At 40.8% G+C, this 26305-nt stretch overlaps 1 long non-coding RNA gene across 1 annotated transcript in view; it reads left to right on the plus strand.

The window, feature by feature from the left end:
* The window catches only part of LOC142012487 (uncharacterized), a 126949-nt gene that overhangs the window by 80826 nt on the left and 19818 nt on the right, over positions 1-26305 (plus strand). The window contains exon 2 of the long non-coding RNA XR_012645361.1: positions 15934-16035. This is a non-coding gene — a long non-coding RNA (uncharacterized LOC142012487). The remainder of the gene's footprint in view (positions 1-15933; positions 16036-26305) is intronic.

The following is a 26305-nucleotide window of genomic DNA, read 5'->3' on the forward strand; positions in this document are numbered from 1 at the left end:
AAACACTTTACAGTGGTCTCTGTTCCCTATATCATATATAATAAGTTTCCTACTGGTTACAAAGGTGTTTTTTACAATATAGTCTCTGAAACTAGGTCTAATGTTTATCAAGCAGCATTTCTATTTTCTGTACTTATATAATTTCAGGGAAAAGCTCATGATTACTTCCTCTAATTTTGTTTTGAGAAAATCTAAAGGAAAAGATCCAAGTGTTATAAAGTGATAGTGTGCTTGATGACTTGCTTTGTTTCTTTATTGGTAAAATTCCGATCTGTTTAAGAACATCAGAGCAAGAAGGACCGCCAGAATTCTTCCCAGCATCTGGTCTTTCTGGCTATGTCTATGCTAGAAGCATGTCAACAGTAACATCTGTCAACAGAATTGTGTCGACAGAAACTCTGTTGACAGAGCGCATCTGCATGCAAAAGCAGACTGACAGAGCAATCCTCTCTGTCAATGGAAAGCAGCCAGAATGCCCTGCCCTCTGTTGACCAAACAGCCAGCTGGAAGCTCTGCAAACAGGGCTGCCGGGTGGACCAGAAGCCCTCTGTGTCGACAGTCGTGTCTACACTGCACTTCTGTTGACATGTAGACAGAGCGTTATTCTTCAAATTTTGGAGGGATGACACTGCTGAGACAAATGCAGAGTTCTGTTGAGACTCTGTTGTCAGAATGCTTTGTGTGTGTAGATGCTCCCTGAGTTATGTCGGCAGAGGCGCCTTCTAGCCACTAAACTCTCTAGTGTAGACACAGCCTCTGAGTAGAAGTACACAATGGCTACATCTACACTAGCCCCAAACTTCGAAATGGCCACGCAAATGGCCATTTCGAAGTTTACTAATGAGGCACTGAAATGCATATTCAGCGCTTCATTAGCACGCGGGCGGCCGCGGCACTTCGAAATTGACACGCCTGGCCGCCGCGCGTCTCGTCCTGACGGGGCTCCTTTTCGAAAGGACCCCGCCTACTTTGAAGTCCCCTTATTCCCATCAGCTGAGGGGACTTCAAAGTAGGCGGGGTCCTTTCGAAAAGGAGCCCCGTCAGGACGAGACGCGCGGCAGCCAGGCGCGTCAATTTCGAAGTGCCACGGCCGCCCGCGTGCTAATGAAGTGCTAAATATGCATTTCAGCACCTCATTAGTAAACTTCGAAATGGCCATTTGCGTGGCCATTTTGAAGTTTGGGGCTCGTGTAGACACGGCCAATGTAAAAAAAAAATCAGGCTTGGTCCTACAAGAATATTATCACTGGTTTCCAAGTGAATTTATGGTACAGGATTGGATATTTTAATAGTAACAATAAAACCAAAGTGATTTTACCCAAAAAGAATCAATGTTGCCAAAACAACGATGGATACAATGAATATAAAGCACTTGATGATAATACAGGATTAGAAAAGCAAAGTAAAGTACACTTATATACAGCGTTTTTTTTCTAGGAAAAAATGGTGCCAGAACTCAAGTCTGATGATTCCTCATAGGGGTTAGGGTGTTCAGTTTTAATGCCGGGGTTCCTGCACTGCTGAAAGGCGGCACGGACTCCTGCCCCAGTCTTTGCACTGCTGCAGGACTGGCTGGGGCTCCTGCACCAGTCCTCGTACCTCTGTGGGACTGGCAGTGAAAATTTTTCTGGTATTCCAACCAAAAAAATGGTGTTGGAACTCTGTCCCAGTGCATTCCGCCAGGAAAAAAAAAGTCCTGCTTATGTATGTATTAAGGAACTTGTATGCTAAAAGGAATGACACATGAAATCATTTATATTCTGCATCTGATTTATTATCCAGCTAGTATTACCCTAAACAGATACTTTGGCTAACCTCATTTATACTCTGTAGAGCTACATATGCCAAGAAGAGTTGGACGAACCTGAAGCAGGTCAGTTCTCCACGGTACTTCTCCTTTATCATAGGAAACATTCAACCAGTGAGCCAATGATGCTTATGCAAATGTGAATTACTCCCCCAAGTCTGTAAAAGAGTTTCTCATATTTTTAGCAAAAGCTCCACTTCAGCACTTTTCATATGGTGTGTCTCATGCCTGGAAAATAACACAGAATTAAAAATGAAATAAAAAGAAAAGAGACCCTAACAACAACCAGATTAGCATTAATAAACAGTATTTTTATTATGTTGTTTAGTAATGATGAGAGGTGAGGGCCATATCATGAGGGCCATATTGAGATCTCATACAAACATCATGAAAATACAGTCTTTATTCATAAGAATTTGATTAGTTTGAAGCTTTCACATTGAATCAATAAAAACATTTTTTAGAAGTCTCCATTGAGTACGTGCAAACTGCAGTTTTTCTTAGACCACTGGGGGAAAGTTTTCAAAGGAATAACAAAAGGCACCCCTCCGATTATGAGGTCACCCCTGACCAAATTTCATGTTCCTGTTCCAAAGTATGGGAGCACTCACTTTGTTCAAAGAAAAGTAGTAAGACTTTTTTTAACCTGGGCAAATCAATATATTTTCCTTCCCCTCAGCATTGGAAATGGATCATACAAAATATATGGAGAAATACCTATCTCATAGCACTGGAAGGAACCTTGACAGGTCATCAAGTCCAGTCTCCTGAACTCACAGCAGGACCAAGCACCATCCCTGTTGTTATTTTATGAACTGGTTGGTCAAGTCAGTCGGTTGGTTGGTTGTTGGCTGAAGGTCTGAAGCACTTCCAGCATCAAAAATTGTTACCCAGCTTGTTAAAGTTTGGCAAATGATAAGTATCTGATAGTAGGGTCCTATAAGGAAAACTGTCAGCCTTAATGAGAGGCAGCGCTACCAGCTACCCTTATGGTACACAAAATAAAAATTAAATCTTTTAATTTATCATTGTTTATATTACACTAGTGCTCAGAAGCCTCAGCTGAGCTGATTTCCATTGTGCAAGGCACTATCCAAATATGTAGTAAGAGATGGTCCCTGCTTTGACAAGCACAGATGTTCAGAGAAAAGTAGTAGTATTCCCATGTTACAGGTGGGATGCTAAGGTACAGAGAGATTAAATGACTTGTCCAAGGTCTCATATGAAATTACTGATGGTAAACTGAATCCCAATCTCTAGAATCCCATTCCAGTGACTGAACTGCAAGACCATCCTACCAAATGTTTTTAAATTAAAAAAAAAAATCAAGGTGGGAGGTGTGTTTCATTGGCATCCAGCTGACATGCAGAACAATATTCACTTGCTTGCAAATGTTCCACATCTTTGTAAAAACTAAACATAACAAATATACACAAAGGCCATGTCTACAGTAGCAAGTTCTTTCAAAATATCCAGTGGAGTGTCTACACACACACAGAATTTTTTTGAAATTAAATTGAAAGAATGGGGTGCTCCTTTTGAAAGCACTCATCCACTCGCATTTCAGGAAGAGCACCTTCTTTCGAAAGAAAATGTGCATCGATGCTTCGTGGGCCCTTTTCTTCAAAAAAGTAGTCTCCATCATGCCTGATTTTTTGATCCCTGGCTTCTTCTTTGAAAGAGCAAGGGCTGTGTGGACACTGTCTTTTGAAAGAGCAGATCTTTTGTTAGGGGGATCCACCCCCACACCCCCAGACCAGGGCACAGCTGGTGGAGCAAACTGCTCTGCCAGCTCTCTTCTCCCTTCACAGGAGGATCACCTTTCCCCGTGCCATGGTGGCAGCTCCCTGGGGCTGGAGCTTCCTGGGGTCCCCTTCCAATTGCGCAAATAGGCGATACACACATGTCGAATGTGTGACTTGTCCAAGGTCTCAAATGAAATTACTGATGGGAAACTGAATCCCAATCTCTAGAATCCCATTCCAGTGACTGAGCTGCAAGACCATCCTACCAAGTGTTTTTAAATTAAAAAAAAAAAAAAATCAAGGTGGGAAGTGTGTTTCATTGGCATCCAGCTGACATGCAGAACATATCTCGGAGGGTTACTGTACGCTCCATCTCAGGGATGTCCTCTTTTTATGGTAACCCTGATTTTTATTCCTACTTAGAGGAAAACAAACTTTTTTGCATTTATTTAACTCTCAATTGATATTTTAAGTCTGAATGATGTAACTGTTGAACTGAACTAGTTGCGTAAACTAACCTGAACAAAATAGTATCACCTGCTAACAAAAACCAGTTTAGCATTTCAACAAAGTCTGCTTAGGTGGTGAATGATCTAACTTTCTGTAAAACTTTGTAGTAACTTAATGATTTTTAAAAAGCTTATAGTACATTTAGGTTTTAACATAGGTTGCCATAATTTCAAATTTAATTTTAAAGATTACATATAATCTGTATTCAATTTAAGTTAAAATAATTTGGTTTAAGTAAAAACCTGAGTTTTGTTTAAAACACAATTGATTTTTATCTATCCTGATTGTTTGCAAGAGATGACTAATCCAAGGAGCTGAGGGTGCTGAAAGAGTGCAGTTTGCAGCCAGTTCATAATTATATGTGCTAAAGAAAAATAATGTTACCTGAACATTTTGTACTTGGGTGGTAGAAGTAACTGGATTTAATACATCAGAAGCATTTGGAAACATTAGTATTTTAACATAAGAGTTACTACTACTACTAATGCAGGATTCCTGCAAGGTGCTGAATACCCCTTGCAAGTGCTAAAGTGGTCTTGATTCCTAATGAGCACTCAACATCTCATAGGGTCAGGCCTCTAGCGAGAAATGCTTGCATATCATATGCAAAACCAAAAAGTGAGCAAGAAAATATAATATATGCCACAGAAAAATCATAGCAGCTACAGTAATGCAGCTGTGATTTCAAACTGTTTTGCAGTCTTTAGAATCTGTTGATTATTTGGATGGACTTAATAGTAAAGTTTGTACCTGCAAGTGGTGCTGAATCCCAGTTTCCCCAAAGTTTAGTAGGAGTTTGATTTGGAGTTCGGCACTGCATATTATAGAAGACTGCTCACAAAGTCTGGCTGTGGATCCAAATCCAAACTCCTCCCACACAAGTTGAGGTTTCCTGTTCTAAGCTTATTTCTAGCTGTGTGTAAACTCAGTGATGTAGACTATGCGTGTGACAGCAGAGGGCAGCAAGAGACAAAGAAGACAATTTTACAAATAAGATCAAATTCCATTTTCTGACTTTTGCTAATGGGAATATTTGAATGTAGTAGTTAAAATAAAAAGTCCATAAATTCTGCTGCATACTTACAATACGCTCACTGCTTTATATCAGTCAGGTTGAACTATATAAACTGGGCCTGAGGCCAAATTTTTCCCTGGTGCAACTGTTTAAATCCGTGGCTATAGCTTGTCTCACCATCTCAGCGACAAGAAATTGGACTGAAAAACAAACCATGCTGAATTCAGAGTATAGACTTAGCTCGTTTACGGAGACACCATGGCTATATCTACACTAGGCCCCCCCCCCCTTCGAAAGGGGGATGCTAAAGAGACACTTTGGGATATGCTAATGAGAAGCTGCAATGAATATGCAGTGACTCATTAGGATAAGGGCAGCCGTGGCACTTTGAAAGTGCCACTTTTGATTGCGAGCATCTCATCTACATGGGGTCATTTTCAAAAGGACCCCACGTACTTTGAAATCCCCTTATTCCTATTTGGTTATAAGAATAAGGGGATTTTGAAGTGTGCGAGGCCCCATCGAGACAAGCCACGTGCGATCAAAAGCAGCGCTTTCGAAGTGCCACTGCCACCATTATGCGAAGGAGGTGTTGCATATTCATCGCCGTGGCTCCTTAGCATATCCCAAAGTGGCTCATTAGCATCGCCTTTTTGAAAGGGTGGGGCTCATATAGACATAGCCCACATGATAGTTTTTTGTGTTCTAATTGTAACCCCTCCTATTCACCAGCCCAGCACCAGGTTATTCAGCAGAGGGGAAGCCTGGTGATTTCTTACAGAACTGGTGAAGACTAGGCCTGAGGCACGTAGGTGTGTTCTGCGTTGTACATTAATGTGTGTGCACCTCAGACCAGACCCATTCAGACAAACCACCAAGAACAGGCTTTATTCTGTTAAAACACACACAGAGCAGGATCACAGTTCAACAGCCTCCCTTCTCTGCCAGCAGCCTGCCTGCTGCTTCAGCTCAGTCTCTGCTGAGCCCTTACTGGGGGCAGAGAGCACATCCTGGCAGGAACTAGGAAGTTCTCCAAGCATGCTGCAGTTTGTAGCCCACAACTTGTAGTTCTCGGGGCTGCTGCTGAAACGCACTGGTCCTTGGGCTACATAATGAGAAGCATGTAGAAACCTTAAATTAACTATTCATAGGGTTCACCTCACAGTAAAATGCATCACTTATTTTACATTTAGCCAAATGATTTCATTTATAATCACAAGAGCTGCTGAGTTTCATCACCATTTTATGGTAATTTACGAATGTCTCAATTTTTTTAAAGAAAATTCAATCCCGGTTTTACAAAATTGGGATGAAGGCCCACTACTGTTGCAAGGTTTTGAATAACCAGTTCTCCTGTTAAGGAAGATTATATAGTTTGTCATGTTTTTGTGCTCATAGAAACGAATATATTTTATCTAGCTCTAGAGAAGTAGTTATTCCCTTCTATTTGGCACTGGTGAGGCCACATCTTGAATATTGTGTCCAGTTTTGGGCCCCCCAGTATAAAAAGGATGTGGATTTGCTGGAGCAGGTTCAGCGGAGGGTAATAATAATGATTAAGGGGCTGGAGCACAAGACCTATGAGGATAGGCTGAGGGATTTGGGCTTGTTTAGTTTACAGAAGAGAAGACTTAGGGGTGATTTAATAGCATCTTTCAACTTACTGAAGGGAAGCGCTAAAGAGGAGGGTGAGAAACTGTTCACAGTGGTGTCAGATGGCAGAACAAGGAGTAATGGTCTGAAGTTGAAGAGGGAGAAGTGTAGGTTAGATATTAGGAAAAACTACATCACCAGGAGGTGAAGCATTGGAATGCGTTGCCTAGAGAGGTGGCGGATTCTCCAGCCCTTGAGGTTTTTAAGTCATGGCTGGACAAGGTCCTGGCTGGGATGACAGTGGGGGTTGATCCTGCTTGAAACAAGGGGCTGGACTAGATGACCTCCTGAGGTCCCTTCCAGTCCTAGGATTCTATGATTCTGTGATCTAGCTACAGATTGCACATCACACAGGCAGCAACACTAGAAGTTTCCCCATGTTTCCTACCTATATATGCCTTAACCTTGACCCTGGAAGCATCATCTCTAAGTATAGGCATTGATTCCACGGTGCTCCAGGCCTGAAGTACACATGGGCAGCCAGCTTCCTTCCTCCCCCTCCCTTCTAGCATTTCCTGAGTGCTGCAATCAACTGTTCCATGGTGGGGGAGGCACTGGAGTAGGGAGACCATCTGTCCCATATTTGGGATGCCAAAAAGGCACCCCTACTTATTTTTTAAAAGGGACTAATTGTCCTGTATTTGGGCCCTCCACCCCCAGCTGACATTTTCCACCAGTGGCTGCTGTCCAGAGAGCACATATAGTTTGCTTCCCTGGGGCTCCTGGAGAGGGCTGGTAGCTGCCACCTCCTTCCTGGCTCCCCAGGGCTTGGTAGAGCCGGGAGGAGCCCCCCTCCCCCCATATCTCCCTGTCCCATATTTGGGACAGGGAGATATGGTCACCCTGTACTGGAAGAGAAGGAGATATGAGGGATGGAGTATGCTTGGAAGAGGGGCAAAACTGGGTGATGAGTGGGGCAGGGGTGGAGCAGGGGAAGAAAGAGATGTGAGGGCTTGGAGGGAAGGGTTAGTGATGGGGCCTGGCGTAGAGTGGGAGTAGAAAGAGGAGGTGTGGCAGTGGGTGCTAGAAGGAAAGAGGGGGGGAAGGATAGGGCCTGGTTGGAGTGCGTGTGTGTTGAGCACCCAGTGGGCCTGGAGGGAGTTGGTGGCTGCATCTCTAAGTGCGACAACTTAGAAGTATAAATATCCATTTTCCCATTTAGTCATTGTCCTTTTCACTGACCTACTGCTAATTAAATCAGCAGCTTCCACATGGGATGATAATTTTTCTGGTGAGAAGACCTGTCCGCCAGTAAATGGATTTAAACAGACAGTTTGTTTCTGCTCTGCTTCCTAGCAAAGTTCTGGTCTTCATAGCCATCTTCAAAGTGACTTGCGTGCTGGGGCTGATATATAGCTAGTAATAGCATCTCCCTTTAGAGACACATAAACCATGTACACTAGAAAAAGCACCTATGGTACAGTAAGTTGGGTGTTTGTGTTTGGCTGTTTGTTTTAGAAGGGAGTATGAATTTATCTATGCTTCTCCATTTACTTGAGAAAGGGACAAGTAAATGAAGTAGATGGTCTTCAGTTCGTCCCATAATTAAATTTCTTTTGCTCAGATTATTCTCACACTGAGAAATACTTTGGTTATTTACTTGCAAAACACAAGACAAGTTGCATGGTATAGATGTTGGTGCTGATTGTCATCTTACTTACATCAATGTAACTCCAAGGAGTAATTCCTAGTTTATGCTAGTGTAGTACCCAGAGCAACTAAGACCTCATCTGGGGTGAGCAAAGTCTCTGCTCTACAGCCTCAACTGAGAGCCAGCTAACCTTTAGCTCAGGTGGTAGAGTGCAGGGCTTTAGACCCTATGCTCCCTGGGGCTGGCAACTTGGGTCTGTTGGTGTTACAACTGGTGCATTGGCTGGGAAGAACTGCTGGAAGGTCTCAGAAGCTTGGGATGCGCTTCCTCAGCCCAGGGAAGCATATAGTACCCAGAGGCACTAAGACCACATGGGGGTGAGTGAAGTCTGTGCTCTACAGCTTCAGCAAAGGGCCAGGTAGCCTTCAGCTTGCATGGTAGAGTGTAGGGCTTTAGAATCTGTGCTTGCAGGTTCTATCCCTGGGGCCCCCAACCCAGGTCTGTCAGCCTTACACTAGTATAATGAAGAGAACTGGGCTCTCTCCTTTGAAGGGAACAGATCCTTAAAGGAGTACATTAGGTCAGAATAGGAGAAATAGCACATACAAAACTAAATGTTGCCTGACATTCTTTAAAATATTACTTAGAAAATAAAAGCTTTTGTTTGGTTTGCTTGTACATCCCTACAGCGCAGGAGACTCTAATATAAGAAGTCTGTATTAGAGTTTATGACTCAGAGAACAATGTTGTATAAGCAGAATGTGAAACTGACCCTTCTACTTGTATTAAGAAGAGATTCTATCTCTACTTGGATTGAGGCACGTGACTGCTGCTTCACAAAGACTTACTTGTCCTGGCAGTCAATGAGCTCGTGTGCTAAAAGTAAGGGTGTAGATGTGGTAGCACAGGAAGTGATAAGCATCAGCATGGGCTGGCTGCCATAAGCGCCCTTGCCTTGATTTTCTTGGGGCATGAACTTGGGGTGATTGCACAGCTTGCTGCTGCTGCCCGTGGTACCCTGACTGTAGTTCAGTGAGAGCTACTGTATGTCTGTGCTAGTCTGGAATCCTACCCCAGCTCCAAGTGTAAATGTAGCCTGAGTAAAATCCGAGAAGTAAACAAACATTGTGAATCCTTAAAAATCAGGACAATTTAAAATGTCTTTCCATTTACATAATCTAAGCCAGTTTTTGTTATGAATTATTATGAATTTTTAAAGTATATCTTTTATTTCTACAGTTGCTGTCTCTTTCTAAGACATGCCATTGGCCCTTGGCTCACAAGGGGCTTCCCTACACTTCGAAGGGGGCATGTTAATCAGGGCCACAGGTGATTACTAATGAAGTGCTGCAGTGAATATGCAGCACTTCATTAGGCTAATTTTTCCCCATGGCAACTTCGAAGAGTCAAACTTTTTTTCCTTCTGAGATTGCTTGGTGGTTTTGAAACTGCAGCAATCAGATTAAACACATTAATCTCACTTGCCCTTAAATCTGAAAATTGAGTAAATGTACAAGTGCAAGACTTGGGCTTTATTAAAGGCATATGTCACCTCTGGATGAACAAGTCACATGCTAGAGATTCAACATGACAGAGCACACTGCAGGGATATAACAGTAGTAGTAGTAGTAGTAAGTCTCTTCTGTTCCTACATCTTGGAGCATAGGCCATTGGCAACCATTTGCCAGTGCCCCTTTTTCTAGGTGATGTTTCTGCAGCCTCCCCTGGTCCTCCTTCCCCAGCCAAGCCATCAGTCCCAACGCTGTGAGAACAGGCAGCATGGTACACCCACAGGCCTGCCTGCCCCAGCCTCTGCAACCACAAGAGCAGGCTGAGGAGAGAGCTTGGGGGACTCTGGTGGAGCATGGGCAGACCTAGGCAAGGCAATTTGGGAAGGCAATGTCTTCTGCCTGCAATATCCACAGCCCAGAGGCACAGTCCTGATATTTGGGGCTTTTTCTCATATAGATGTCTATTTGCCCCCTCACCTGCAATTCCAATTTTCCAGACTTTCCATCTGCTCACCCTATGGTGCAGACACATGGTAACATTCCATTCTTCAAATCTTCTTCAAAGATAATTTTAGGATATTGTGTGTATTTTTAAATGCACCTGTCATGGGTAGATTACCATGAAATAGTTGTGCAGGACAAGTGAGAGTCACACCCTGAAGTGCAGGGGCTGAAGCAGGAGTCTAGCCTAGGGGTCAGAAGAATTAGAAGGCAGAATTGGAGGTGTGGTCAGGGGACAAGGCAATGGTTGAAACCAGGAATTACAGGGCATAACTGGAGTCAGACCCATGAGTTATCAATCAACATGTAGTCAGGGTTCAGTCTAGGGTAGACAGAAAACAGACAAAGGGTGGACAGGAATCCACTCTGGTGCAGCCTTAGGCATAGAATGCTTTGAGCTGTCACTTGGCTGCTATGGCTACAGCTCTTAAATGGTGAGCTGTCATCTCTTCTGACCAAGCAGGGAGCACAGTTATTTCATGAAGGTTTATTGGGCCCAGCTGAGCAGATTGAGATGCCGAACCACTGAGTTTGTAGGCAGCTGAGTTCCTGACAATAAATTTTAAGGAAGAGGTTGACTGCAGAGAGGTTTGTTGCTTGATGTATGCAGGCAGGAGTTCCAAGTGTAAGGGGGTGTATGGTATTGTACCTTTTCATTCAGAGGCATGCTCTTCATGAAGTTAACTTTTTAATGTGCATTAAAAGATAGGCACTAAGTTCTAGGTATTGTTTAGATGCTGTGGTAAATGGGCTCTAGAAAAGCCTTCTGTGGGTATATCAGGCACCCAAGATATGGGATGAAAATAGTTACTGTGCACTTTCAAGAGAGATGATTTTTGCATCAGGAAGTAACTAATAGGATGTCTCTAGTATAATGGAGACTGTCCTTAGTCAGGAATATACTTAGAATTCCAGCTGTGAAGTAATGTCTTAAAAAAACTATTCCTAGAGATTTTTATTCAGTAGTCTGCAAACAAAGGAAATATGAACTTCTAATTTTTAAAAATGAGAAATGAAGAACAAGAGCTTGCACTAATATGGATGGTAAACAAATGTTTTTCCCCCCTCTCAGGGATGCAATGTGTCAGGTATATCAACTGATGAAGCATGTAAATGTGAAATTGTATGATGCTCTTCATTATTTGATTAGGCCTCGCATCACCTTACCTATTGCATTCATAGAAATGTCAATATGCAGAAGGTTTGTGGGATACAAAATTAACATTGGCATGTTAAATGCTACTTTTCTGTTAATGAATGAAGGGGAAAACATTAAAATTGTGAGTCCATCTTTTCAGATGTTTATAGATGAATATTTCTCAAAGGGTATTTGGTGGAGTTTCTTGTTTTTCTAAATAAAATACAAGAAGAACTTAAAGAATGGAACTTAGTGACTTCAAGTTTCATGCACACTTCTGAAGGCAGTATTTGGTCCAAACAAAACACTCCAAAATGTTAATCCACTCTAATAATTTTCCAAAAGTGAATGTTAATATCCAGATATTTTTGCCATAATTCATCTTTTTTCTGAACCTGCCCTACTCAAAATGATATTTTGCCAAGTGGTTTCCCTGCCTGTCTCTTCACTGAAGTATCTCTGTTTGGTGAAAGACTTCTTCCTTATTAGTGAAGTGGAAGAACTGAAGTCTTTCTCCACTTTGAGGCATAACTGTGTAATCTCACTACATGCAAACTACTTAAACACTGTTCCCTGCTCTCCCTGTTCATGGCATAGCTTACTTCCTGAAACTTGTCCTTTCACCTGAGGCAGGAATCTGCTGCTTGGTAAATCTCCAGAACATATAAGCCATGCATCAAAATAGACTTCTCCTCCTCTGCTAGAACTCCACCTGGAACTTAGGTAAGAAACCAGTCACTGCTAAAGTAATTAAGTCCAAAGAGAATCAGCAATTTAATTTGCTTCCCTTCCACTTAGGAACCATGTGGAATAGGCATTTTAATAATTAGCCCTTTGTGCCATGCTGGCCTTCTGAACAAATTCATATTCTCTGGCTTATTGTGCACATTGTTACCAAATTGTAATGTATTAAGTGCTAAAATCTGCATTAAATCAATGTGAAAGGGCAGGCTTAATACACACCAAAGCAAGCAAATCAGAGCAGCAGCCTTAAGCATTCTGCTTACTGGAATGCGGAAAATCCTTCAGTTTCTGGGGTCCCTGAATATGCTGAGGGTATGGGACTGTTATGCAGGAGACCTGGGTTCTGCCTTTAATTCTGCCACTTGCTCGCTACATTAGCTTCTGTGAGTCACTTCGGAAAAAGAAGTTGAAATGTCTATTAATTTTGAATGCTTCCATTTTGGGGTGCCTAACTTGGGATGTTCAGGGCCTGCTTGTTAGGGGAGGTGACCAATGAAGCTGTAGGAGCTCAGCAGCTCTGAAAATTGAGTCCTAGAAAAAGTACTAACCCTTTTTGCAAACAAGGGGCAACAACAGGGAGGAAACTACACTGAGAGGGCTTCTGGCAAAGACAGTCTGGTAAATTGATTTATGTAATTAAATCAGCTTTGTGACTTTTTTCTGCTCAATCTGTTGATGTCAGATTGAAACCCATTCTCCCTGAAAACTGTGCTCCTACACATAATTAATCCTTCTAGATTTAATAACATAAATGGTGCCTAGTTACTGCAGCATTGAGTGCATTTAGAGCAAGTCAAGAGAGTCTCTGAATCTCATTTAAAATAGTTTGGGAGATGGAGACAGGAGTTCTACTTTTATCGTTATAAACTCATCTTAATGGATTACAATAGCTCATGTGGGACACATTTCTCATGTTGATTGATTTATTTTAAACAAAGTTTACTTCTGATTGCGTGCAAAACAGCTAAGACAGAAATTTGTTAAAATGATAATTTACAACAGAGTTACAGTAAAAGCCATGTCATCCTGCACCATGACAACCAGCACATACTGTTAACTGACACTCTGTCCCACTCAGCTAACCATAAAACTTGATTATTCGACAACTCCTGTTCCCCAGGGATGTTGAGTAAACAAGCTTCTGCTGTGTACATTTCTCTATGGGAGCAATGTGCTTCAATGTGCTAGTTGCTTGCCTTATGATTAGGAATAGTTCATAATCTAAGCATGAACATACAGATCAGGGTGGGAGAGATGGAGGGCAGGTGACCTCATCAAATGAAGGCAATGGTCAAGGGAGTGCATGGGAAACCTCTCCAGAACTCAGCATCACAAATTCAGCACCATGATGCAGTATTCAACAAGTTTTGCTCTCAGTTTCTACACTTCAGGTTGCATAAGGGATAAATGAGGATGGTCTTTGGTCTGATACTCACTCCCAGGTAAACGGCTGTACGTACTGGGCCGAAACCTGAGTTCATTTGCATGTCTGCCGCTTTACTGGCGTGAATAAACTACATAGCTCTGGGCCTGTGATTTTTCTGTAAATTCCCTGGAGATATCAATGATAGCAGCAGTTTTGTCCTAGGCTGAACATCACATATTGCGATCTTTCCCCGTGTCAAGTGCTACTCAACACCTCTGCTTTTGCACTGGCAGATCTGAATTTATAAATAATCATGGAGCTGAGTGCTTATGACTACAGACACTGCAGTGTGTATGCAGTACACTGTTGCAATTCAGTGCTGAGACAATCACCCATTTTGGAGGTTCTCTGTGTGATATATTGTTAAATCACTATAGCACACTCTAAAGACTGATCGTGTACAATAACTCCACTGATGCAGTTTAGTACTGCAAGTTGTAGGACTCTACTGCTGCCCTGCCAAGATTCCAAAGAAGTCCCTTATTTAACTATAAATAGCTTAGAGCTGATGGAGAAATACTTCTTTCCTGCAATTTTATGTTTCACAGGAAATGGTGAAATGAAATGAAAATGCTTGTTTCCAGGGAGTTTTTGAAAACTGAAAATTTTCAGGCTTTCGCCCTATATTTCTCTTTTTAACTCTTATTATTTATTTTATTTTACTTTTTTGTCCTTTGTATTGAGAAAATAAAGGGATGGGGAAAATTTAGAAAAAGAGAGCGAAATTAGGGCAAACCATTGCATTATATATTTTTCACTTTTTTTTTTTTTCCTCCTGGAAAAGAGTTAAAATGTAGAGGAGGGAGAATGTGCCACCTTATCTTGGTTTTAATATTTTTATGTTTTTCAAAACTTGAGCTAAGGTAGCTCTTTCCTCTCTCCTTTAGTTTTTGCATGCGCTTGTGATTTTTTTTTTCCTTCAAAGGATAACTTCCCCCTCCCTCGCACACACGCTTTCTCAGTTTTTTATCTTTTCCATAATCTTTTTCCTACAGGAAAAAGGGAGAATATTTTAAAAAGGACGTGAGACAGGGGAGAAAAAACCACCAAAATCCCAAACCTGAAAATCAAAACCAAACACAATCAAACGATGATTTTCTTTTCATTTAAAAATGTTGTTTAATTAAAATTAATCAGAAACATTTTCTCTGCAGTTAAAAATGGTTTGAACTTCATATATTGAGGACATTTTTGATAGGTTTCATTTTGGTTTAAATGAAGATGTTTGATTCTTTGCATGGTATTTTAAAATAAGTAATAAATTGGACAGAACACTCTTAGAACTATCAAGAAATTAAATAGAAAGGAGGAAATGTGCATTTCTGGGAAGATAAAATGCAATAAAAAAAGACAACCATGCATATGACCTGGATAGGCTGCATGTTGTGTAAATATCACACCGGCACTGTATCAAGTGGCTTGTTTCACTGACCGTAGGTAATATATTAAGCAACATGATGTACAGAATGTGGGAGATTTAGATGCCCATTTCAAATGCCACAATCTTACTCTCTTCAAGAAGAGTTAAAAACCTGAGAGAATCCCAGGCTGCTAAGAGCTGCTCCCACAACATAGCATGTTGAGTGAAGCTAATCCCTTGAAGGTAGTTTCCAATTATAAGCCTGATCTAGGGCCTCTCTTCTTGTTCTATATTTGTACAGCACCTAGCACAATAGGTGTCCCAGTCTGTGCCTGGGTCCCTTAGACACTACTGCAATACAGTGTATCATTCAATGAATATCCAGAATATTATAGGGTCAAAAGTTGGGGGGAAGGGGCAGAATTAAATCTCCAGATGCCTAAAGGAAAAGGAAAAGGAAACTAGACCACATAGTAGTGGTGATTTCCTTTACATTAATGGCTGCTTTAGGTCCTTGCTTGTTACTCAGCCTGGTGATGCTCATAGAACAGATGTTTATGCACACAGAAAAAGATTTAAAACATGCAAATATAGGCTGCAAAATTATGTCAGGGATTGCCCCCTGTGTTTGTTTTCCTAACTGGGTATTTCTCTTTTGAGATTTAAAATTTCCAAACTTACCTTCTGATCCTACAAACTTTTAATTTTATATCTGTATGTTGTCCCATTGAATCCATGTTATTTGCTAACTTTACCTCCTCTGAGTCAATGGGTTAATTTATTTGTAAAGTTTTTGAAGAAAATCCATTTTTTGCATATGAGAATCTGCAAACTTTTTGCCCTTTGCATTGAATATAGGTGACAGTGTGATTATTTTTATGGCATCTTCCCAATAGTTACCTTATAATTAAAACTGTATTTCTCTGGTTTAGGTCATCACGTTTCACCCATTACCAATTACACAGATGTGCTACTGCTTTGTTAAGTCTGCCATGTAGAAAATCAACTCCCACCAAACAGAAGCAGCTGTGAAGGTAGGAATTTGTCACATTCACTGAGTGTAAGGTGGAACTTGCAAATTCTTATTTGGACCATTTCTGTGCTAATTTTACTAAACACCAGCAATTTCTCTTCTTTTAGAAAGGAAGCCATGAAGGCTTCCAGTTAAAATATAGCCTGTATCTTGTTAAATTCTATAACAGATCAGTACTGCAAAACAAGAAGGAGGATTTTGCTGCATATACTGTATGTTATTCATAGCAGTCTCAAGGGATGCTTGGTTGAATCTTCTTGACTGGGAACTATGGTTCCATAAATTCTCAGAGCAAGTAACTGTGCATTGGACTTCATTAGCAATATAATGTGTTCCTGTAATTTGTAACAGAATGCTGATGGCATCATTTTTCTGGCGTAGATGAGCCACATTATATTTATAGTTTCTTTTTAAATGAAAAACTACCCTACAAATGTATCACCTTAGATCAAATAATTATATTGGTGTTTCAGAAAAAACTCATAGCTGATTCAAAATTATCTAAATTTTTTACCCGTCCCCTCTCCACCAAAGCACAATTATATTATTTGTGATAGCAAACATACTGGATGTGGTATGCTTGATATTTATACACCACATAATTTTTATAGTAGTTGGCCCTTACAACTTTATCTCTTGACCTCTTCCACGCACGATATTTTTTGCTCTTGGAAATTAATCATGGCTTAGGTCTTGCTATAGTCAGATACACAATTATATTAGGACAATGTCAGTGTCTGTTGATCAAACATAAGATGGATAGCATGAAGCATTCTACGTTAATGGTGTGTGAAGCTAAAACACTGCTCTGATAGATTCATTCTGCTAACCTTGACCTGAGTGTAATGTTTGTGTTTTGATGAATGACTGGAAAGAACTTTGTATTTCTGAGAATGGTGAAGTCATACGTCACCTACATACTGGGCTGTCACTAGGATTTGCATTCTGGAAGAGCAGTAGACAAACTGGGTCAGTAACTTACAAATGGATTTTGATTTTAAGTCAAAAAGAGGGACCATTGAAGATGAAATCTAGGACACCGTTAGATGTCAGCTACACTTGGCCACTGTCGGTTGCTTTTTCTTCAAGAGGTGACGAGTCTGAAGTTAAAGAATGTTTTTAAAGGATTATTTCAAAATGTATGTTCTTTGCACATGGTGTGGTGTTATTTCTGATTCCGTTTTTAGTACTAAGTGTTCCAAGGCTCCAGTACAGAAGCAATTTGGCGGCTGTTTAATACATGCTACACTGAAATGTACTTATGTAACAGATTTCACTATAGATTGGGTACAGCTGAATTACAATTGCATGACACTGACCCCTGGATATGCAGTAGCTTGGAACGATACCCAGTCATCCATTAAAATTCCTGCAAAACCCTGGAATCTTATTTGTAAGGCACTGCCTCTAACCGATTACTGTGTGTTTTTCTCAAAGGAGAGCCTTTCTTTGGAATTAGAATAAGCCTTTGTCCTGAGTGGATCTGAAGATTTTAGCACAGGACATACAAACCAGATGATGTTATATTCTACTCCTATATTACGTTACTGTATAGTCATACCTTTACCAATACCATAAATAGAGGCAACAAAGTGAGCTAAAACCAGATCAAAGAGAGGTCAAATGGAAGCTAGTATCTCATTGAAATTCAAGTTGGAGCAGACCACAAGTTGTCCTGCATAATCAGTGCTAGGGTTTCATCAGTTCTAGAGCCTGTTTACCTGAACTACCCAGATTTCGAGAAGTTCAGCTTTGGTTAGAGCTTTGTCCCTATAGCTGTTTCTATAGTTTGAGATTTTAGTTGGCAAAACAAGAGATTCTGGTTCCAGTTCTCTGAATAACAAAGGCTGGGATTAAAGAAGCTTGGGCAAATGCTCTATAACTTTGTTCATCATTTTAAAATAAAAAAATTGCAATCTTATGGGGTAAGTATTTTTGTATTTCTCAAACTATTAAAATTGCATGCATGTTATAATGAATTGCCTGGGGTGAGGGTGTGCTGCTGAATGGAATTAAAAGTGCTCAACAGTGTTTCACAGCCTTTCTGCTGTTACTCGATAAAGGAGATGCTTAAAAGCTAGGGGATCATGTTTATGAAGCTGGCAGGTTTGGGGCAATGCTCGTTGCTTCCATGAAGTTCTGCATGGCCATTGTATTCAGAATGATGACGGATTTAGCTGGACACATTGATTGTGGACCACCCATGGGTAACTTTGCTTGAGTAGATGAGGTTGAAATGAATAGAGAGGCCTAGGTTTGGCCTTTAGTGCCTTGATTTAGGGCACTGTTTTGTCTGAACAACTTAGATCTGCATTACGCTACAAAATTCATTTGAGGAGTTATTCCAGGAACTTATTTGGCTTAATCTCGCTATTTTAAACAGCTAGTCAAAAATGAGTGGAACATCAGTCTGTCCCATATGTAAGTAAAGCCCTTACTGGCATGGCAAACTTCTTGTGGCACTAAAGGAAGAAGGGGAGGAAGAGGAGGTTAGGGTTTAAATGTCCCCCTCCCCAACAGTGAATGGGGGAGAGGAGGACCTTGAACAGAAAGGCAGGGATGTAGCCCAGGACCTGGCAGATGATAGTTGGTAGGGGACAGAAAAACTCATGCATGGTCAGAAAGAGTGCTGGCGGGTGGAGGATCAGGTTAGCCAATAGGGTTGTATATGCCACTTCTCAGACTCCTGCATTTAAGCTGCCCTGGACTTTTCAAAAGCCACTTGCTCCTTCTAGCTCCCATACCTTCCTTCCCTTAGGTATATCAAAAGAGCTGTGTTTTTAGTGTATTGCAAGTCTGATTGATTATCTGTTGTGGGATCAGGAAGGAATTCTTCCAGTTCTACCAAACAGGCAGAGATCTAATGAGGGTATTTTTCCCCCCTGAATTCTTCACAGTATCAATGAGGTTCAGATCCTATTGTGTGCAACCCAATTGTAAGTTTAAAATTTGGGATGATATGAATGCTTAGCTTGTTGCAACTTGTGTCCAGTGTGGAGAAAAGTTAAAAAAGGTCTTTTCCCTGAGGAAAAGGAGACCTGGGATTTCACTGATAGACCATGTGCCTGTAAGAGAATGGGAGCTCTGAAATCTTCATGGATTGAGGTCTCTATCTTCTCCCCCCACCTCAACCCCCATTATCCTTAGGTGGAGGGGATTCAGAAATGAGCTGAGTGATAGGGGTGGGCCTGCCCAGCTCTGCAGAGTGAAATGCCTGGTATGTGAGAGCAGGGAAAGGGCACTTTGCTCCCCTCCCCAGTGTTCAGTTAATAATGTTGCCTCCTGCTGCTTAAATCCATCCCATGTGTCTGTCATTTATTCACCTGCATGTCCTAATCAAAAGATAGAAGGGAAACTTGTCCTTAAAGACCCTGGAGTTTATACAAGTGTTCTTTTTTATACTTTGCAAACTAGTTACAATAACTAGCTGAGCACATTACTGTTACTTGGCCTTCTTCATAAAACCCAAACATTCATAAGGGCAAATATACTGTGACACTAGTACGAAGGTGTACTGTGAGAGCTTGGAGGGGCAAAAGGGACTTTACACATGTTGCATAAGATGTTTGCTTTTTTCTCCTCCCCCTCAAACAGGGGAGGGGGTCCATACTGGAAAACGCTACAACCATTTTGGAGGTAAACTGTCGTGCTTTGTACAAAAGTATTATTTTTACTGTTTGTATATACAGCCTCATAACAGCTCATGGTGCTTGACAAAGTGAGTGAACTCTGGATTGCTGTTGCAAAGAACTGGCTAGAAAAGAGCAAAAGAAAAGAACATTGAGAAAGAAATGGAAATACCCCACTCCAGCAAAGCACTTTCATACATGACACAATTGATTTCAGTCGGCCTACAGTTACGTGCTTTACTGACTCAGGACTAATATGGGAATATGGTCCCGTTAGGAACATAATGCTCCTACCTTAAGGGTTGCAATTTTTTTAGTTTTAGTAGTAGTAGTTGTAGTACTGGTATATTCCTTTGTCTTAATAAATGTATGTGTAAGATAACACTTTGAATATGATTCTGATCCCTTATGATTATAAATAAGAGCTAACTCCACATCAATCAGATGTTGCCTGGTTGTGAGAATCAGAATCAATTTCACAGTTGTAAGTCCCCTTGAACAAGCAAAGTTTATAATTTAGCATACAAACAGCATGCCCCCACCAAATGCAGCAGTAAAATACTCTGAACAAAAACACCAAAACAAGACAAAACCCCAATATTATGGGAAGTAAATACATGCAACTATGTAAACAGCAAAACCAGTGCGAGCTGCTGGCTAAAATTTGAGATGGAGGTTTGCTCACTTTTTAGTTGCGTGCCAGTTAAAATAAATTACAGGATTGCATAACATGTTCTTTTGAGCACATATACTGTTAACAAAGACTTAAGATTGTGTGAAAAACATTTACATAACAATAAGGTTATAAGAACTGGGTTGCACAATGTGTTGATGTTCTTCTTAATCCTTTAGTGCTGGAGCTGGAAGTTTTTTATGATCAGAACCATCTTTATATGTTTTTTTACCATTTTGCCTGAGATTTTTCAGCGGTACCAGAGGTAGTTAGGTGCCCAGCACCCTCTGAAAATCAGTGAGATTCAGGTATATTTCACATATGATCATGTATACCTTTTAAACTCAGGATTCACATGTAACGTGTTAAACCAAAAGGCTTTTCATAGCTGTTCAGTAAGGCTGTATCTACACTGCCTCTCCCTTTTGGAAGGAGTATGCAAATACATCTGGAAATGCAAATGAGGTGCAGATTTAAATATCTCAGACCTCATTTACATACTCACACGGGCTCTTGATTCCGGAAGAGTTGATTTCAAAAGCCAAAACAGACATGTAGACAGGTGTCTTTCTAAAGGAAACCCTGCTTTCAAAAGCACTCTTCTTTCTAATTTTTGATTTTGAATGACCCCAACCTATGTGGCTGTTTTGGCTTTTGAAGTCAGCTCTTCCAGAATTGAGATCCCATGCAAGTACGCAAATGGAAAATTAGGAAGATATTTAAATCCAAGCCTCATTTGCATTTCTGATTGGCCACATTTGCATGCCCCTTCTGAAAGACTAAGATTAAGACTAGTTTTACGACCCCTAGAAAGCAGTACATATATTCTTCAATTGTGGCAAACGTAAGTAACAGGCAACATATTTAAGTACTTGAGCAATCTCCAGTTGCCTGGCTTGACAAGCTCTGATAATAGAACCAATATGCTATGTGACATATATGATGAAAAATAATTGTGTGTGTTTTGTATACTTCATTGGTTTGATTGCAAGTCTGCAGAAAACAGCTCATTGTTACCTCAGCCAGTCTGCTAAATTGTGGGAGAACATAAATGAATAGTGATCATTTATAACCATTAGGTCAGTGGTTCAAAAGTTGTCCGAGGTGATTGGAAACTGAAAAGCATTACCGTTTGATTGATGTTTTCTTTTATATCAAGTAGCTAGTTGCAATAGGAATTTGTGGATTTTTCTTTGTGGTTGTGGCTTTCTAGTTTTCAGTAGGTTTTTTTTTTCTAAAAACAAAGACGAGCCGGTACTCAGAACTGGCAAGTACTGGCACAAAAAAAGCACTGCTTGTTTTTGCTCCAATTCTGAGTGGACAAGAATCCACATAAAAAAATTGCCAGTGCTTCTAGCACCATAACCGTAGCCTTGTCCGATAGGTTGCCTGAATAAATGTAGAGATATGGGTAAAAAAATATCACTTTTACCTGGAGAGCTGATCTTTTTAAATTAGGATAGAGGTGCATTGCTGTTTCTTTTCTGTGGCTGTTTAGAATACTTCATCTTCCAGTACCAGCAATGAATTCACTGTAGTTACTTATTTTGTGATTAAAAAAGAAAGACGTTGAAGCAAAATGGTAAGCTACTGTGCAGCAAGAGGCCGATTCTTAACTGGTAAGTTGTCTTATCTCCAAACATGTTCTGATCATTTGACCAGCTAATGATCTGCCCTAGGCATTTCCATCTGTGATTAAAAAGTAGGAGATTCAGGTTTGATGCATTTTAGACAAGCGAAATCTATAATCCCATAGTGGACCACAGTGCATGACTAGCACGCAAGAGAGCTTGCTCTGGCTCATGGATAGTGATTTGAATTATGTATTATTTGATGGTAGATTTCAAGATAGATGAGAACAAGTGTAAACTAATCCAGGTAGGTCTTGTTTTCCAGTTTTATTCCTTTGATGTGCCAGGGCCTCTTACTGAGAGAGTCATATCTTGCCTCAGGTGTGATAATATTTTTTTAAAAAAATCATGTCTGAAAAGAATCCCTCTTCACTCCTTGACCTGTAATCCTCGACCCTGTAGCAGGTTTGCAATAATCAGAGGTTTACCATCTTGAAAGAAGTACACCAGAAAGGTTAAAAATGATTGAAATAAAGTCTGATGGCCACCCCCGTTGCTAATCCATTGTTTTGCCATGGAAACTGAGTGCTTTATACATTCTCATCAGACCACCTAGACTATCTAAGAGGTAAAGTTGAAGTACAAGCTTTGCTTTCCTGAGCTTTAGACTTCAAAGAGCCCAGAGAAAGACTTTGAATATTTATTCACGTGTTTCAGATTCATTCCCACAGAGTGGGAGAAGCTGATAATTTTTGCTGCGACAGACTACTAAATGGCTTCCTTTTTTCTATCACCAACTTTTCATCAATCATACCGTCCCTCAAAAATCAGCTAGCTCTGGCAGAGACATAATTAACATATACAAAGGAACAAAAAAAGAGTGTTGCTTGTTGCTAATTGTTGGCTTGAATTCAGATAACCACATTGACCCAAGTTAATGTTAATATCCAAAAATAACAGAAATTCCTGTTTAAAATTAGAGCTGCAAAGCAAATGGGGGGAAAAATCACAATTACTGTAATTTTAATCATTTAATTAATTAAATGATTTAATTAAACAATAGAATGCCATTTTATTTAATTACTTTGGATGTTCTCTACATTTTCAAATATATTGATTTCCTTTACAGCACAGAATACAAAGTGTACACTGCTCAATTTGTGTTTATTTGCACTGTAAAATAAAGAGTATTTTTCAGTTCACCATATGCAAGTATGGTGATAAATAAGAAGCCGGCAGCATCATCTCTCTCAAAGTAAACAAGCTGGTTTCTCTTAGTGGTTGGCTGAACAAGAAGTAAGACTGGGTGGACTTGTAGCCTCTGAAGTTTTCTATTGTTTTGTTTCTGAGTACAGTTATCTAACACTTTACATTTGTAAGTTACAACTTCACAATAAAGAGATTTTCGTGCTGCACTTTAAAGAGGCAAATTTAAAAACACCATTTCTTTTATCACTTTTACAATTTAAAATTTGTAATAAAAATAATATAAAATGATCACTGTCCTCTTTGTATTCTGCGTTGTAACTGAAAATATAGAAACACATCCAGAATATTTAATAAATTTCAATTGGTATTCTATTGTTTAGCAGTGCTATAAAACTAGTTATTCGCTATTAATTTTAATCATGACTAATTTTTTTATTTAATTGCATAATTAAATTATGAATTAATTGTCAGTTTTCATTAAAATACAGAAGAGACAAGGGAATTTTAGGTTAAGATAGTTTGTGGAATAGGTGACATGCCCTGTTTTGTTTTGTTTTTTAATATTCTCCAACAGACCGAAAGTTTTAATGGCCTGTCAACTTGCATTGTTTTCCCCCCCCCGGTGTTTGATTATTCAGATATATAACTGGTTGGACTGATGACATTGGGAGTTGATTCAAGCACAGATATGAAACATGCCTATTTATTAAGATTCCAACTACGTATCAAGACAGATTACCTTTGCAAATAAGTCATTTACCTGGTACCCGTTATTAAAAAACCAAAGGGTACCTGAGATAACTGTAGCTAAGATTTTGGAAATCAAGGAAGACTTGAGTCTAACTTTTTTGTTTTATGCAGTGCTTGTTTTGTGCTGGTACTTGGCAGTACTGAGTACTGGCACCTCCGCAGTCCCTGATGTGGGATTGGCTGATGGAAAGGGAGGTTGGAGGGGGAGTGGGGAGATGGGTGAGTACTGGCTCCTCCTTTTTTTTTTTTTTTTTAACCAAAAAAAAAAAAAACACTTAAAAAATTCATAACCAGTACTGGTGTAGTGAAACCTAGGTTTGGTAACCACACAATCTATGAGCAAAAACTGGTTGCTTAGAAGAGTGGATTTGGTTAAAATTATGCTGGCCGTTTAGTACATGAGAAGGTAACCGACCTCGTTATAAGTTAGGACAAAGCCACAAAAGTTAATGAGTTTTCTTAACATGTTGAGCAGTAGGTGGCAATGTTGCACAACAAGGTATCTCCTACCTATTGTAGAGAAACTGTCAATGTAACTCAAAGACATCTCTGTGCTGTTAATTTTTTCAGAAATAAGAAGATATAATTCACTTTGTGTGGGGATATGTCCATTCAGCAGCATTCCAAACTGGCTCTATTGAAGTCAAGAGTACTGCTTTCATTGACTTCATTGCATGTTAGATTGGTTCAAAGTCTGCAAGAGAAACCTAGGATTTACTGAACAGGCTGTTTTAAGACAGAAGATATCTGTTAGAAAAAGAACTAGCAGAAGTGGCCCTTGTTCCAATTCTATGGTGTTTTTAGATAAAGGAATAAATGAAAATGGCAATGTTATACAAGAGCACAGAGGAAAAGAAACATGCAAAAATTATGCTGTTCCAGTGTATGGCCTGAGAATGTGCACAGACCGTTCACACAATCTCCCAGCATAATATACGGTTGCTTATATTTCATAGGCCGGGCCTGTGAACTCTGTCTCAAGCTGTGTAAGTGAGAGAGCATTCAGAAGCAAATGGACACTGTATAACATAAATTGATCAAGCAAAAATATAATGTACAGATGTTAGTATGTTTAATATACAAACTCTCTCTGATGTTGTTCTGAACTACTTTCTTTGTTGCTGAGAGAGAGAGATGGACAGTTCTGGAATAGCGTTTTAGTGACTTAGAAGTCTGAACCTGTTTCTCTGGTGTATCCCACTTGGATCCTCTTACGCTGAACTCTCAGAATAGAAGCAAAGCCAGATCCTGCGAAAGCTTACTGTTGTCCCAGGATTGACCACTACATGAGTAGCCCCATTGATTTCAGTGTGAGTGGGGCGTCACAGGTTTGGGCTCAATGGGCTCTTGATTACAGCTGAGGTCTCGAAGTGGTACCGTATTACTGCTACTACTATTTAGGCTCATTGGCAGAAATATGTGATTGAAGTTTGCTTTAGCTGCTCGTTTCTATGCGTATTACATTTACTCTCTGACCAAGTGGGTTATGTGTGTATCAGATCATGAACTTCATTGTACACCATGTGCCATTAGGCACCATGACGGCACAGATCTAGACCTGCCCCAGGGCAGCCTGTTGTACAGAATTCCAGGCAGTTGCCCTGTCTGGGGGAAATTGTTTGACAGGTAGCTGATGGACTGTCAACAAGGGCCATACAGATGGCAGTCTAAGGCCATTGGCTTGTTGCATCAGATCAGGCCAGCAGCTGATAAGTAATCAATGTTTTCCCTGTGCGGGCTGAGGGGTTCCTGCGAGGAGGCTGAGGGGAGCGTGGATGGTGGATCTGAAGCATTTCAGTATGAGCACATGGGACAGAGGCTGAGGCGACAGAGCACTACACTACAGAGCTGTGGAGGTGCTGCTCCATGTCACAGGGACTTAATCACTCCAGCCCTTGCAAGAGGCGGTAGCTATGTTGGCAGTGGGGTAGTCAACCTTCTGCTTGCAGAAAACCAAACACCTTTGCCCTGCTCCCTGTCCCACCCCTTCTCCAAGGCTTCACCCCCACCCCCTCACTCTCACCCTCCCTCGCTTGCCCCAGGCTGGAACAGAGGGTTGGAGTGCCAGAGGGGATGAGGAGCTCCAGCTGGGGGTTAGGCTCTCACGTGTGGTTGGAAATGAGGCATGTGTGGTGCAGGAAGGGGCTCTGGGCTGGGGGTGGGGCAGAGCAGTTCGGAGTATGGGAAGGGGTAGGGCCTCTGGGAGGCGTGTGTGGAATTTGGGGTAGTGCCAGAAATGAAGGGTCCAAGGTACGGGAGAGGGACTGCAGTTCTTGACCAATGGGAACTGTGGGGCCAATGATCCAGACAGGATTAGTGCACAGAGCCCTTGTGGCCACCCCTATACCTGTGTGGTAGAGGTAGGTGCTAGCGGCTTCCTGGGAACCACATGAACCGAGGCAGACGCCGTGCCAGTCTCACTGTGGGAAGCCAACCGTA

This window comes from Carettochelys insculpta, chromosome 4 (assembly GCF_033958435.1).
Source record: "Carettochelys insculpta isolate YL-2023 chromosome 4, ASM3395843v1, whole genome shotgun sequence".
In the NCBI taxonomy this organism is placed as follows: Eukaryota; Metazoa; Chordata; order Testudines; family Carettochelyidae; genus Carettochelys; species Carettochelys insculpta.